Consider the following 11,428-nt stretch of genomic DNA (forward strand, 5'->3'; position numbering starts at 1 on the left):
ACTTTCATGTCAATAACAAGAGTGCTAGAGCTCCTTCACATAGACTTATTTGGACCAACAACATACAAGAGTTTGGGAGAAAATCTTTATTGTCTTGTGATTGTTGATGACTACTCAAGATATACATGGGTGTTCTTCCTTCATGACAAAACCAAGGTTGCTTCATGTTTCAAGAAGTTTGCCAAGAGAGCACAAAATGAGTTTGAAGTGAAGCTCAAGAAGATTAAGAGTGATAATGGTAAAGAGTTTGACAACACAAACATTGAAGCCTATTGTGATGAAGTTGGAATCAAGCATGAGGTCTCCGCAACATACACTCCTCAACAAAATGGTGTAGTAGAGAGAAAGAACCGGACACTCATTACACTTGCAAGAACGATGCTTGATGAGTACAACACACCCAAAGCTCTATGGGCGGAAGCTATCAACACCGCATGTTATGCATCCAACCGTCTATTCCTTTAAAAGTTTCTTAGCAAGACACCTTATGAGTTGCTCAATGGGAAGAAGCCGGATGTCTCATTCTTTCGGGTGTTTGGTTGCAAATGCTACATTTACAAGAAGCGGCAACACCTAGGAAAGTTTCAAAGGCGTTGTGATATTGGCTTTCTTGTTGGTTACTCATCAAAGTCTAAAGCATATCGAGTATTTAATTATGCCACCGGCTTGGTTGAAGAAATATATGATGTGGAATTTGATGAATCTAACGGCTCCCAAGGAGCACATGAGAATCTTGATGATGTAGGTGATGAACCATTGATAGAGGCTATGAAGAACATTCTGGTTGGAGACATCAAGCTTAAAGATGATGGAGATGATGTATAAGTGATTGATCCACCTTCTTCATCAAATGTACCATAAGATGGTGAAAAAGATGGGAGAGTTGAAAATGAAGATACTCATGTCTCCCATGATCAAATGGTGGCACAAGCTCAAGATGTTGATGCTCCACAACCTCTCCCTCAAGTGGTTGATACAAGGAATACACCTCTACTACAAGCTCATCCACAAGATCTCATCATAGGGAGTCCATCAAAGGGTATAATAACTCGATCTAAAAAACTTGCTTCTTTTATTGAACATCACTCTTTTGTCTCTTGTGTTGAACCTAAGAATGTAGAGGAAGCTCTTCAAGATTCCGATTGGATAAATGCCATGCATGAAGAGTTGAACAACTTCACCCGCAATGAAGTTTGGACTCTTGAAGGGCGACCACAAGGTGCAAGAGTTATTGGAACAAAGTGGATGTTTCGCAACAAGTAAGATGATCAAGGTGTTGTTGTGAGGAACAAGGCAAGACTAGTTGCAAAGGGGTTCTCTCAAGTTGAAGGTTTGAATTTTGGAGAGACCTTTGCACCGGTTGCAAGACTTAAAGCCATTCGTATCGTCCTTGCATATGCATCGCATCATGAAATGAAACTATATCAAATGAATGTGAAAAGTGCATTTTTAAAAGGCTTTATAAATGAACTAGTCTATGTTGATCAACCTTCTAGGTTTGAAGACCCTAGATATCCTAATCATGTTTATAGGTTATCCAAGGCCCTATATGGGTTTAAGCAAGCCCCAAGAGCTTGGTATGAACGCCTTTAGGATTTCCTCATTGAGAAGGGCTTCACCATTGGGAAGGTCGACACCACACTATTCACCAAGAAGCTTGATGGAGAGATCTTCATTTGTTAAGTATATGTTGAGATATTATATTTGGATCATCAAATGAAGATTCTTACAAAGAGTTTGGTGAATTGATGTCGAATGAGTTTGAGATATCAATGATTGGAGAGCTTACATTCTTTCTTGGTTTTCAAGTCAAGCAAATGAGAGAAGGGATTTTCATCTCTCAAGAAAAGTATACCAAGGATCTTCTCAAGAGGTTCAATATGGATGAATGTAAGCCAATCAAGACACCAATGCCATCTAATGGACATCTCGACCTAGATAAGGGAGATAAAACGGTTGATCAAACTCTCTACCGCTCTATGATTGGTAGCTTGTTATATTTAACCGCATCTAGGCCCGACATCATGTTTAGTGTGTATATGTGTGCTAGATTTCAAGCTAATCCTAAGGAAGCTCATTTGATTGCCGTTAAAAGAATCCTTAGGTATCTTAAGCACACACCAAGCATTGGTCTTTGGTATTCCAAAGGAGCTAGATTTCAATTAGTTGGCTATTCCGATTCGGATTATGCCGGTTGTAAAGTTGATAGGAAAAGCACATCCGGAGGGTACCATTTGCTTGCTAGATCACTTGTGTCTTGGTCCTCTAAGAAGCAAAATAGTGTGGCTTTGTCCACCAAAGAAGCGGAATACATTGCCGTGGGTGCTTGTTGTGCACAAATACTTTACATGAAGCAAACTTTGTTAGACTATGGTGTAGTTCTAGAAAAGGTACCGCTTTTGTGTGACAATGAGAGTGCGGTAAAGCTTGCTAATAATCCGGTTCAACATTCTCGCACCAAGCACATAGATATCCGCCATCACTTTCTTAGAGATCATGTGGCTAAAAATTATATTTCACTAGAAGGTGCAAGGCCCGAGGATCAATTGGCGGATATCTTTACTAAACCGCTAGATGAGGCGACATTTTGCCGGTTAAGGAATGAGCTCAATGTGCTTGATTTTAGTAACTTCACTAAATAATGAGCTTGTGTTGTCCCTTGCATTGCATTGTAATATACAACATGTTTATCTTTTGGTAATGCACTTAGGGCTTGTCTAACATGGTTAAGATAACCACCGAAAAGCGTGCGAAGAAGCTTAACCATGGATCAAACTTGACAAGCAACTAGAATTACTTTCAAATATTGCATTGCATATGTATGTGTGTTGTTTTGTCGTTTCCTTTCAAATTACCCTTTTATTGCCTATTTTCTTAAAAAGAATTATAGCCTAAGGCAAAATATTTTTGAAAAATTTGAGGGTTTGAGAGAGGTCACTCACATCAGTCCCAATTAGTGTTTATTTGAGTCTTATTGAAGTTGGGCCTTGATTGGGAACAGGCAGCACGAAGGAACATTGAAGATCTGTAGAAAAAGAGTGACCGAACGCTGGACCGGACTCTGCTCCCTGTGTCCGGTCAGTTCATAGGAGGTGAACCGTTGCTGCGAAGGAGTGACCGGACACTGAAACAGTTCTTTCCCTGCGTCCGGTCAGATGACGTCCCTGTGTCCGGTCAAGTGAAGAAGAAGATCTAAGGATCGACCGAACTCTGGCTGCGTTCGGTCAGTAGTGGTCGGACGCGTCCGGTCGCGACTTGAGGGGTTTTGGACCTCTCTGTTGTCGACCGAACTCCGGGTGGTAGCGTCCGATCGTTGCCACCGGAGCATCTGGTCAGTAGAAGTCATGCGGATCTAAAACTCTTCTCCATTTCCTTTTCCATCATGGGTGAGCCACCATATAATCGCAGCGCCTAGACCTAATCCCACGCGCCCACGCTGACATCATCGCCGCTCATCCAAGTCGACGCGCTCCCATGCCCTAGCCACGCCGCATTGATTCGCCGCTCCCGCACCGCAGCCGCCGCACCCTCTCCTTACTGTCTGCCGCGCCGCCTCCAGCGCCGTATCCCATGCAGCCGTGTTGCACCGCCGTGCCCACGCCGTCCACGCCCACGCCACAGCTCCGTGCGCCCATGCCGTCTGACCGAGCACCGCCGTGCCGCACCACCCTCGCCGCATCCACGCCGCGCTAGTGCCCTAGCGCCGCCCACAAGCACCTCTGCCTTGCCGTGCGAGCGACCAGCTCTAGTCGACGAGTCGCATTGACTCACTAGAACCCTAACCCTAGGCGTTTTCCTGGTGGTGCCCTCATGTTCCGTTCCTCTGCTATTCAGATCATCGGTTCGTCAGGTAGCAAGCCATCATCTCTAATTTTGTATCTATTGCTTGCTTCTTAGGGTTTCGTATCTTTAGATGTATATTGAAATTATTCATATATCTAAACTATTCCATCGTGTAGCAAGTCAGTGTTGTTGAGGTAACTTTGGCAGTTGTCAGTTAACTTGGGGCCAAGCTCGCGAGTACAGATCGAGGCCAAGCCTCGGAAGTGACATTTGGCAGTTGATTGTTGTTAGTGGCAGTTGTTCTTTTCAGCTCTAGCAATGGCACGTGTCAAGAACGCTGGAGGTGGTCCAGGTGATGAGGATCCGAGGCCTCTGCCTCGCTTGCCTGCTAAGGTGAAAGGCAAGGCAAAGAAGCTAGCAACAAAAAAGAGGAAGTATGCAGATGCTAATACTGAGAGAGCAACAACAGTTGCAGCTGCCATAGAGCATGCCTAGAGAGGAGGTGCTAGGAGTAGTGTTGTCATTATAGATTAGCTTTCACTAGCACAGAGGGCCGCTGTAGAGCAGGTTGAGCGTCGTCATGGTAGTCCAGCTGGGACTATCATGCTTGAGGGACGGCGTGTCATTTTGGAGGAGACTCAGCCTCAGGGGGAGCCATAGCAGTAGACAGAGCAGACTCAGGAGGGAGAGCAGACGGAGGAGATAGAGCCGGCATCTCAGCCACAGTTATGCCGCTCTAGTCGTACTCGTACCTAGGTGACACCAAGGCCAGAGACACAGCGGAGGGGTTCTCGTTCACCTCCTAGACCACAGGGTTCGCCTCAAGTGACTCACCTGGATTTGAGGGCCACCATGGCCAAGCAGGTGCAGCAGCTCAGGTTTGTGCAGTTTGAGGACTGGTTCCCACCGAGGAGGGATGAGCGTGCTTCAGAGGGTTTCTATACACCACTGCAGGAGGATTTCTATAATGCATATCTTAACAATGGGGTTGCATTCAGGTCTCAGAGGGTTTGTTCTATTGAGGCCATTGTAGCAGCAGCAGGAGAGCAGATCTGCCCTCATCTATCTATCTACCAGGGTTGACAGACTTACTTGGACGGATAGGCAGATATGTTCCATCTCGGGTCCATGAGTTCTATGCTACGCTTTGGATCGACCTGGGCCACAGATTCATTCACTTTGCATTCAGAGGCAGAGACTATAGGCTTATGAGCTTTAGGGTCAGAGAGATACTCAGGCTTCAGGAGTCACCCATCTGGCTACATGAGGTTTGCTATGGTCATATAGAGCCTCCTAGATGCCCTCACGGCGGTCTTGTGCCTCCTACTGATTTGGTTCAACCCTGCTTCATAGAGCCTTTTGATGAGGGATCGAGCAGGACACCTAGGGATCTTACTCCTACAGCTAGACTGCTTGATGCTATCATGAGGAGGACCATGTTACCGAGGATGGGATATCGCAAGGGGTTGACTCGCATTCAGTTATGGCTACTGAACTCTCTGATTCAGCGGACAGTGTTTGATGTATGGGATGTCGTTCTTTCTAAGATGGAGGATACACTTGCAGAGGGATCCAGAGGTCATAGGCAGTTGTCGTATGCTCACTAGATTATATTTCTAATTCACAGGGCAGTTATAGTGAGGCCTCCTAAGATGTTGGCAGAGTATTCTTGCGCTACTATAGAGTTTCTAGCTTATAACATGACTCAGATGCTCCACCACAGTGTAGTGAGGACACCTAGTCAGTCGAGTCGCCGCCTAGAGGTGCCAGAGTCTACAGCCCAGTAGGATGAGATCATCAGGGGCATTGCAGCGATAGAGGAGGAGCAGTTAGATGCTCAGCAGGAGGGTATGGTCGAGAGCGACCCTAGTGATAGTTCAGATGATGACTACTAGACTATCCCTTAGATGCCTCCTCGAAGATATGACGGTGAGGCCAGTGGCTCCAGCTCAGCTCCACCACAGACAGATCCTGCTATACTTGCTATTCTTGAGCGGATGAGGTAGGATTAGGCTCGCCAGGCCCAAGAGACCGCAGCTGCACTTGCACAGGTTTAGGCCCGACAGGATGAGTTCCAGCGACAGCAGCAGGCCATGCAGCAGCAGCAGCTCCTCATTCAGTAGCAGTTACTTGGATTCATGTAGCATGTAGTTACTGCTATTGGGGCTCCACCGCCATAGCTTACACCCTAGATCAGCTAGCCTACTACCACTACAATGACTCCAGCTTTACAGTCCAGTGGGTTCAAAAGTCAGGGACAGCCAGCTCCACAGTTTGATTCACATACAGAGCAGGTGTCCCAGTGGTTTGCCTCAGCAGTGCCAGCCCCGTATTTCACACCTCTACATACGGGCTTCACACCAGCTCAGAGTTCATCGTTGCTTGTGCCAGACACCCCAGTCTCTAGGAGCCTCGGTGCGACATTCAGTGAGTTGACAGGGCAGCCTACACCGCTAGAGTTGCAAGTTCTCGCTCCTACTACAGCTGCTCCTGTTACCGGTACCACAGAGACACTCCCTTTATCCGTTGCATCATCAGAGCCACCTGCTTCAGTGATACCTGTAGAGTCATAGGCAGCGCCAGTTCCACAGCAGACCCAGACCACTTCAGCATCACTTCTAGTGACAGAGGACCATACAGCTCAGAGCTCAGGATCAGAGGATGATGGCACATAGTTCTAGATCACTCACCGCACCTCAGCGCCCGACTCGTCTGCTCCTGCCCCGCCGACAGACCCTTAGGTTTTGGTGTTTGACGCCAAAGGGGGGGAGGGATCGAGTATGATAGACATAGGGAGAGCTTATTTATTACATTTGGCTTTTTATGTGTGATACATTATTATGTATTCATGTTTACTTTCATGCATTGAACTACATACGTGTGATCGTGATATTAATGTGATATAAGATATTTATGTGATATGTGACATGTGTGCTCTCTACTTTGATCTTGATATATGTCATGTCACTTCATTATGCTCATTTGGTTTGCTTTCGCATTTTTACTCCGATGCAAATGAGCTTTATTTCTTGTACTCATACTTATTTCATATCTATTGAGTATATCATGTTGGCTTGGGTCATATAAGCTTTCCTAACTCTTTTGTTCTTATTGTCACATGCTTATATGAACCAAGCATGTTGAAAACCTCATCTCTTTTACATACTCGAGGTTGTATTGTCATCAATCACCAAAAAGGGGGAGATTGAAAGCATCTAGGCCCCTAGTTGGGTTTCGGTGATTAATGACAATACGTGATTACTATGACTAATGTGTATTTTGTAGAGGCAATTAAGTTAGGTCATGATAATAGCAAATTGATTGGACAATCATGGTTGTCATGCCTCTATGATGAAAATCATTTCGGTTTTCCAAGAATGGACGACAAGGTTAAGAATGGACTAGTTTTAAGTGTCGTTTGGTGTTGAAGAGACACTTAGAGTAGTTTAGGACTTTGTTTTTCCTTTGGCCGTACTATTAAGGGGGGTATGGACTAGTAGCTTGACCTAGGTGAGTCTAGTGGGTTAGGTGTGGTGCACACTTGTCAAATCTAGCACTAGGTAGCTCCTAAGTAGCCCTAAGATCAATTGGAGAAAACTTCATTCTCATATGATTGCGAGTTGGAAGTGAATGGAGAGTCAAATGTTGACCGGATGCTAGTTCTGATCTGACCGGACACTGGCAGTAGTGTCCGATCAGTTTATTTGATCAAGCAGAAGTTGTCTGGTGGGACCAGACGCTGAGTGAAAAGCGACCGAACGTTGAGTGCCAGCGTCCGGTCAACTTCAGTAATGTTCCAGAGAGCGGTTTTCATGACCGGACGTGTCCGATCTGTGCTGACCGGACGCTGGTCAGTGTCCAATCACAACTTAAATGGCTCAGTGGTGGGTGAACTGACTAGAGCGTCCGGTCACCTTGACCGGAGCGTCCGGTCACCCCGCAGAGGCACATAACGGTTTGTTTTGAATGAGGGTGTATAAATACTTCCTCTATTCATTTGAGGGAGTACTCTTGCCCATTTCAACAGCTAAGAAACACCCTTGAGAGTGCCAAGGAGTGCAAGAGTCTAATGAGGTGATTGAGATTTGAGAATCCAAGATTAAGGCCTCACTAGCGAAAAGAGAGTAGCAAGTGTGCATCCACCCTTCTCATTAGGCTTGTTGTGGTCAAGTGAGAGTTCTTGCTTGTTACTCTTGGTGATCGCCATCACCTAGACGGCTTGGTGGTGATTGAGAGTTTGGTGATCATCCGGTGGAGCTTGTGGATGACCCAACTCAGGTTGTGAGCGGTTGTGGGTGATTCACCGCGATGGAGTGTTGAAGAATCAACCCGTAGAGAGCACTTGATCCTTGCGCGGATCAAGGGGGAGCTACACCCTTGCGCGGGTGCTCCAACGAGGACTAGTGGCGAGTGGCGACTCTTCGATACCTCGGCAAAACATCGCCGTGTTCCTCCTTCTCTCTTTACTTTGAGCAATTCAATTATTGTCTTTACATTCATAGAATTGCCATGCTAGAGTAGGATTGGGACTTAGGTTGCAAAACTTTTGTGCGGTAGAACATTAGAAACACTTTTTAGGCACAAGGGGTGAAGTGGGCTAAGTGTAGTGTTTAATTATTGCAAAGAATTTTAGAATTAGCCCAATTCACCTCTCTCTTGGGCATCTTGATCCTTTCACCTCCCGTTAATCACTCTAGGGAGACAATCACCTTGCAATGTCTCCAGCATATATGTATTATCGAAATATCACTTTGATCACCTTTATTGGACCTTCATAGCTTAGTAACCAATTGCCAAACTTATTGTTCTTCGTCTCTGGCAGTAGAAGAATAGTTTTCCACACTAAATCCCCAACCCAGAAGGATTTGTTGTTTGGCTCATTGTAGGGACCAATAAAGCTACTCCATGGCAGCCAAGGGCCTTCGACCAATGAGTACGCACAACGACAACACCGACCCTGCTCCCACAATAGTTCACTTGTTAGGCAAAGCGCCTTCCCACAATCTATGTTGTGTAACGCAAACCGCTTCCCTGATGCTTTTGGAAAGTGATATCTTTTGCTCCAAAAACAAGCACATGGTGAACGTCATCTACTTTTCCCCCTTGGGTCTGCTCCGTCTACCCATGGCGCAATGTAATTGCCAAATTTTTAATTGGAATGTAACCGTGTGTTTGGTAGCGAGGACGGGATCATCCCAAGTGAGATATCCCACCTAGCCCGTGTTTGGTTGGGAGTCACTCAGGGGTAGAGTCACCTCAGATGGGAATATTCGCTGAAGGTCCAGGGCAACCCCACCCCCAAAGTTTTGACGGACGGGAGCCGTCCCACCTAGGACGCCGGCTCATGCACGACGCAGGGGAGAAGGGAGAGTAGAGAGGATGGCCAGCGCGGGTTCCACCACCGGCCCCGACGAGCTGCGGCCGGCCTCGTTGCGCGCTGGGGCAACTCCAGTGGGCGAGCGACTTCCAACAGGCGGGCGAGCGACTCGTGGCGGCAGGGCGGGCAGACGGGGGTGAGCAGGGGCGGGCGGGCGCAGGGCGGGGCGAACGAGCAGGGGCGGGCGGGGCCCACTCCGGCGGATGGGGGCAGGGCGGCTGACTCCGGCTGGCGAGCGGGGCGGGCGAGCGAGCAGGGGCGGGTGGGCTGACTTCGGCAGATGGGGGCAGGGCGGCCGACTCTGGCTGGCGAGCAGGCAGGCGGGTGGGCGAGCAGGGGTGGGCGGAATTTCTGAAGCCGTGATCAGTGCGGAAATTTTGATCTGGGGACAAAGAAACAAACAAAAGAAAAACAAACCTGACAAATGGACGACCCCACCTGCCAGTGGGTGATCCTGCTTTTGCTGTCCTCGGACCAAACATAAAATGGGTTGGTTCCATCCCTCTTCAACGAAACAGAAAATAGAGTCGTTCCGTCCTAGAAATCAGAGACGGGATCATTCCACCCCGCCTTGACTCCCAACCAAACGCTACCTAAGAGGTCTAAATGAAGGTGCTAGTCACGACTCCATGAGCATGCTGGTCCACAAGACTAATAGCACTATCATCTGCCTATAGGAGACTAAAGACCTATTTGGTACATCTTAGCTTCACGGTTTTTTTAGTTTCAGTTCCACAAAATAGCTTGATCGGTGAAGCTAAATCTGTTTTCATAAACATTTGGTAAAACACCTTCTCAGGTAGATAGCTGAGAGAAAGATATGAGAAGCTAATATTTTCAGCTTCACATAGCTTCACCTAGAGATACGTGCATATAAGAGGAGCTGAAAAATAGCTTTTAGGGAGAAAGTTGTTTTATCAGTTTTATAGAAGAGTTGAAAAAACAGTTTTTTATGAAGAAGCTGTTTTATCTAGACCCGTTTGATAAAAAAAAAGCTGAAAACAGTTTGACAGTAGAAAGTGTACCAAACACACCCTAACCATAAGCTACTCCCTGTATCCCAAACTATAAGACGTTTGATTTTCTTGACACTAAGTTTGACCACTCTTCTCATTCAAAAATTTGTGCAAAATATTATTTCTTTTGTCGTGGCTTGCTTTATTAATAAAAGTTCTTCGAGAATTGCCCTGTTCGTTTGGCTTATAAGCCGTACTTTTTCAGTCAACGAACAGTATTTTTCTCTCACAATAAATCAGCCAACAGTACTTTCAGTCATGACTTATTAGCCAAGCGAACAAGGCAAATAATTTAAATTTGACTATATTTGTATAAATTTTTTGAATCAGACAAGTGATCAAACTTAGGTTAAAAAAATCAAACGTCTTGTAATTTCGGACGGAGGTAATACAAATCATCGACCAGGCGGTAACTGGACCACAAAGTGACGTGTTGAAAAGTAGACACGGTTTGAGTTTTTTTTTTTGAAACAGTAGACACGGTTTGAGTTCGCGTCACGCGCTGACAGCTTTTTGCCCTCCTGTTTGTTAGCACTTGTGGTTATAAGCTACATTTAGGCCTTGTTTAGATTGGGGTTAGAAATCAGTATTTGATATTGTAGTATTTTCGTTTGTATTTGATAATTATTATCTAATCATGATCTAACTAGGCTTAAGAGATTCGTCTCGTAAATTACAATTAAACTATGTAGTTAGTTATTTTTTTATCTACATTTAATACTGTTAAAAATTTGATACGATAAAAAAAAAAGTAAAAAAACTTGCAATTTAAACGAGGCCTTATTTATTTATCGACCAACCACGACACCTATCTCGTCAAGGCGGACTCATTTGGTTGGCCGTTGCCCCAATCAACTGAGGTCACATCATCCCTAGAGAGAAACGCCGGTCTGGCATCGGCAACCAGTTCTCGTCGTTCGTCCACAGATCTCTCCAACTCCAAGCTGCCAGTGGCGGACCTGCACGCCCGCACTGCTGCAGGCTACAGGCTGCTCGCCTGCTCCAGAGTGGCGCTGAGCCGGGGGCAGCAGGGCGGGCCGGCGGGGGCGGGGGCGGCGTCCGGCTGTCGGCTGGCGACGGAGGAGCGCAGGCCGCAAGAGATCGAGCAGGGCGGCGTCGGCGGTCGGCGGGGCCGTGCAGGCAGCACCGGAGGCCGGAGTGGGGGCCGCGCCGCGGCGGTCTGGCGGAGCGGAGCGAAGGCGCGGCAGGCCGGCAGCTGCGAGCGGTGGTGACGAGCTGACGGCGCGACCTA

Source organism: Miscanthus floridulus, chromosome 10 (genome assembly GCF_019320115.1).
Source record: "Miscanthus floridulus cultivar M001 chromosome 10, ASM1932011v1, whole genome shotgun sequence".
Classification (NCBI taxonomy): Eukaryota; Viridiplantae; Streptophyta; class Magnoliopsida; order Poales; family Poaceae; genus Miscanthus; species Miscanthus floridulus.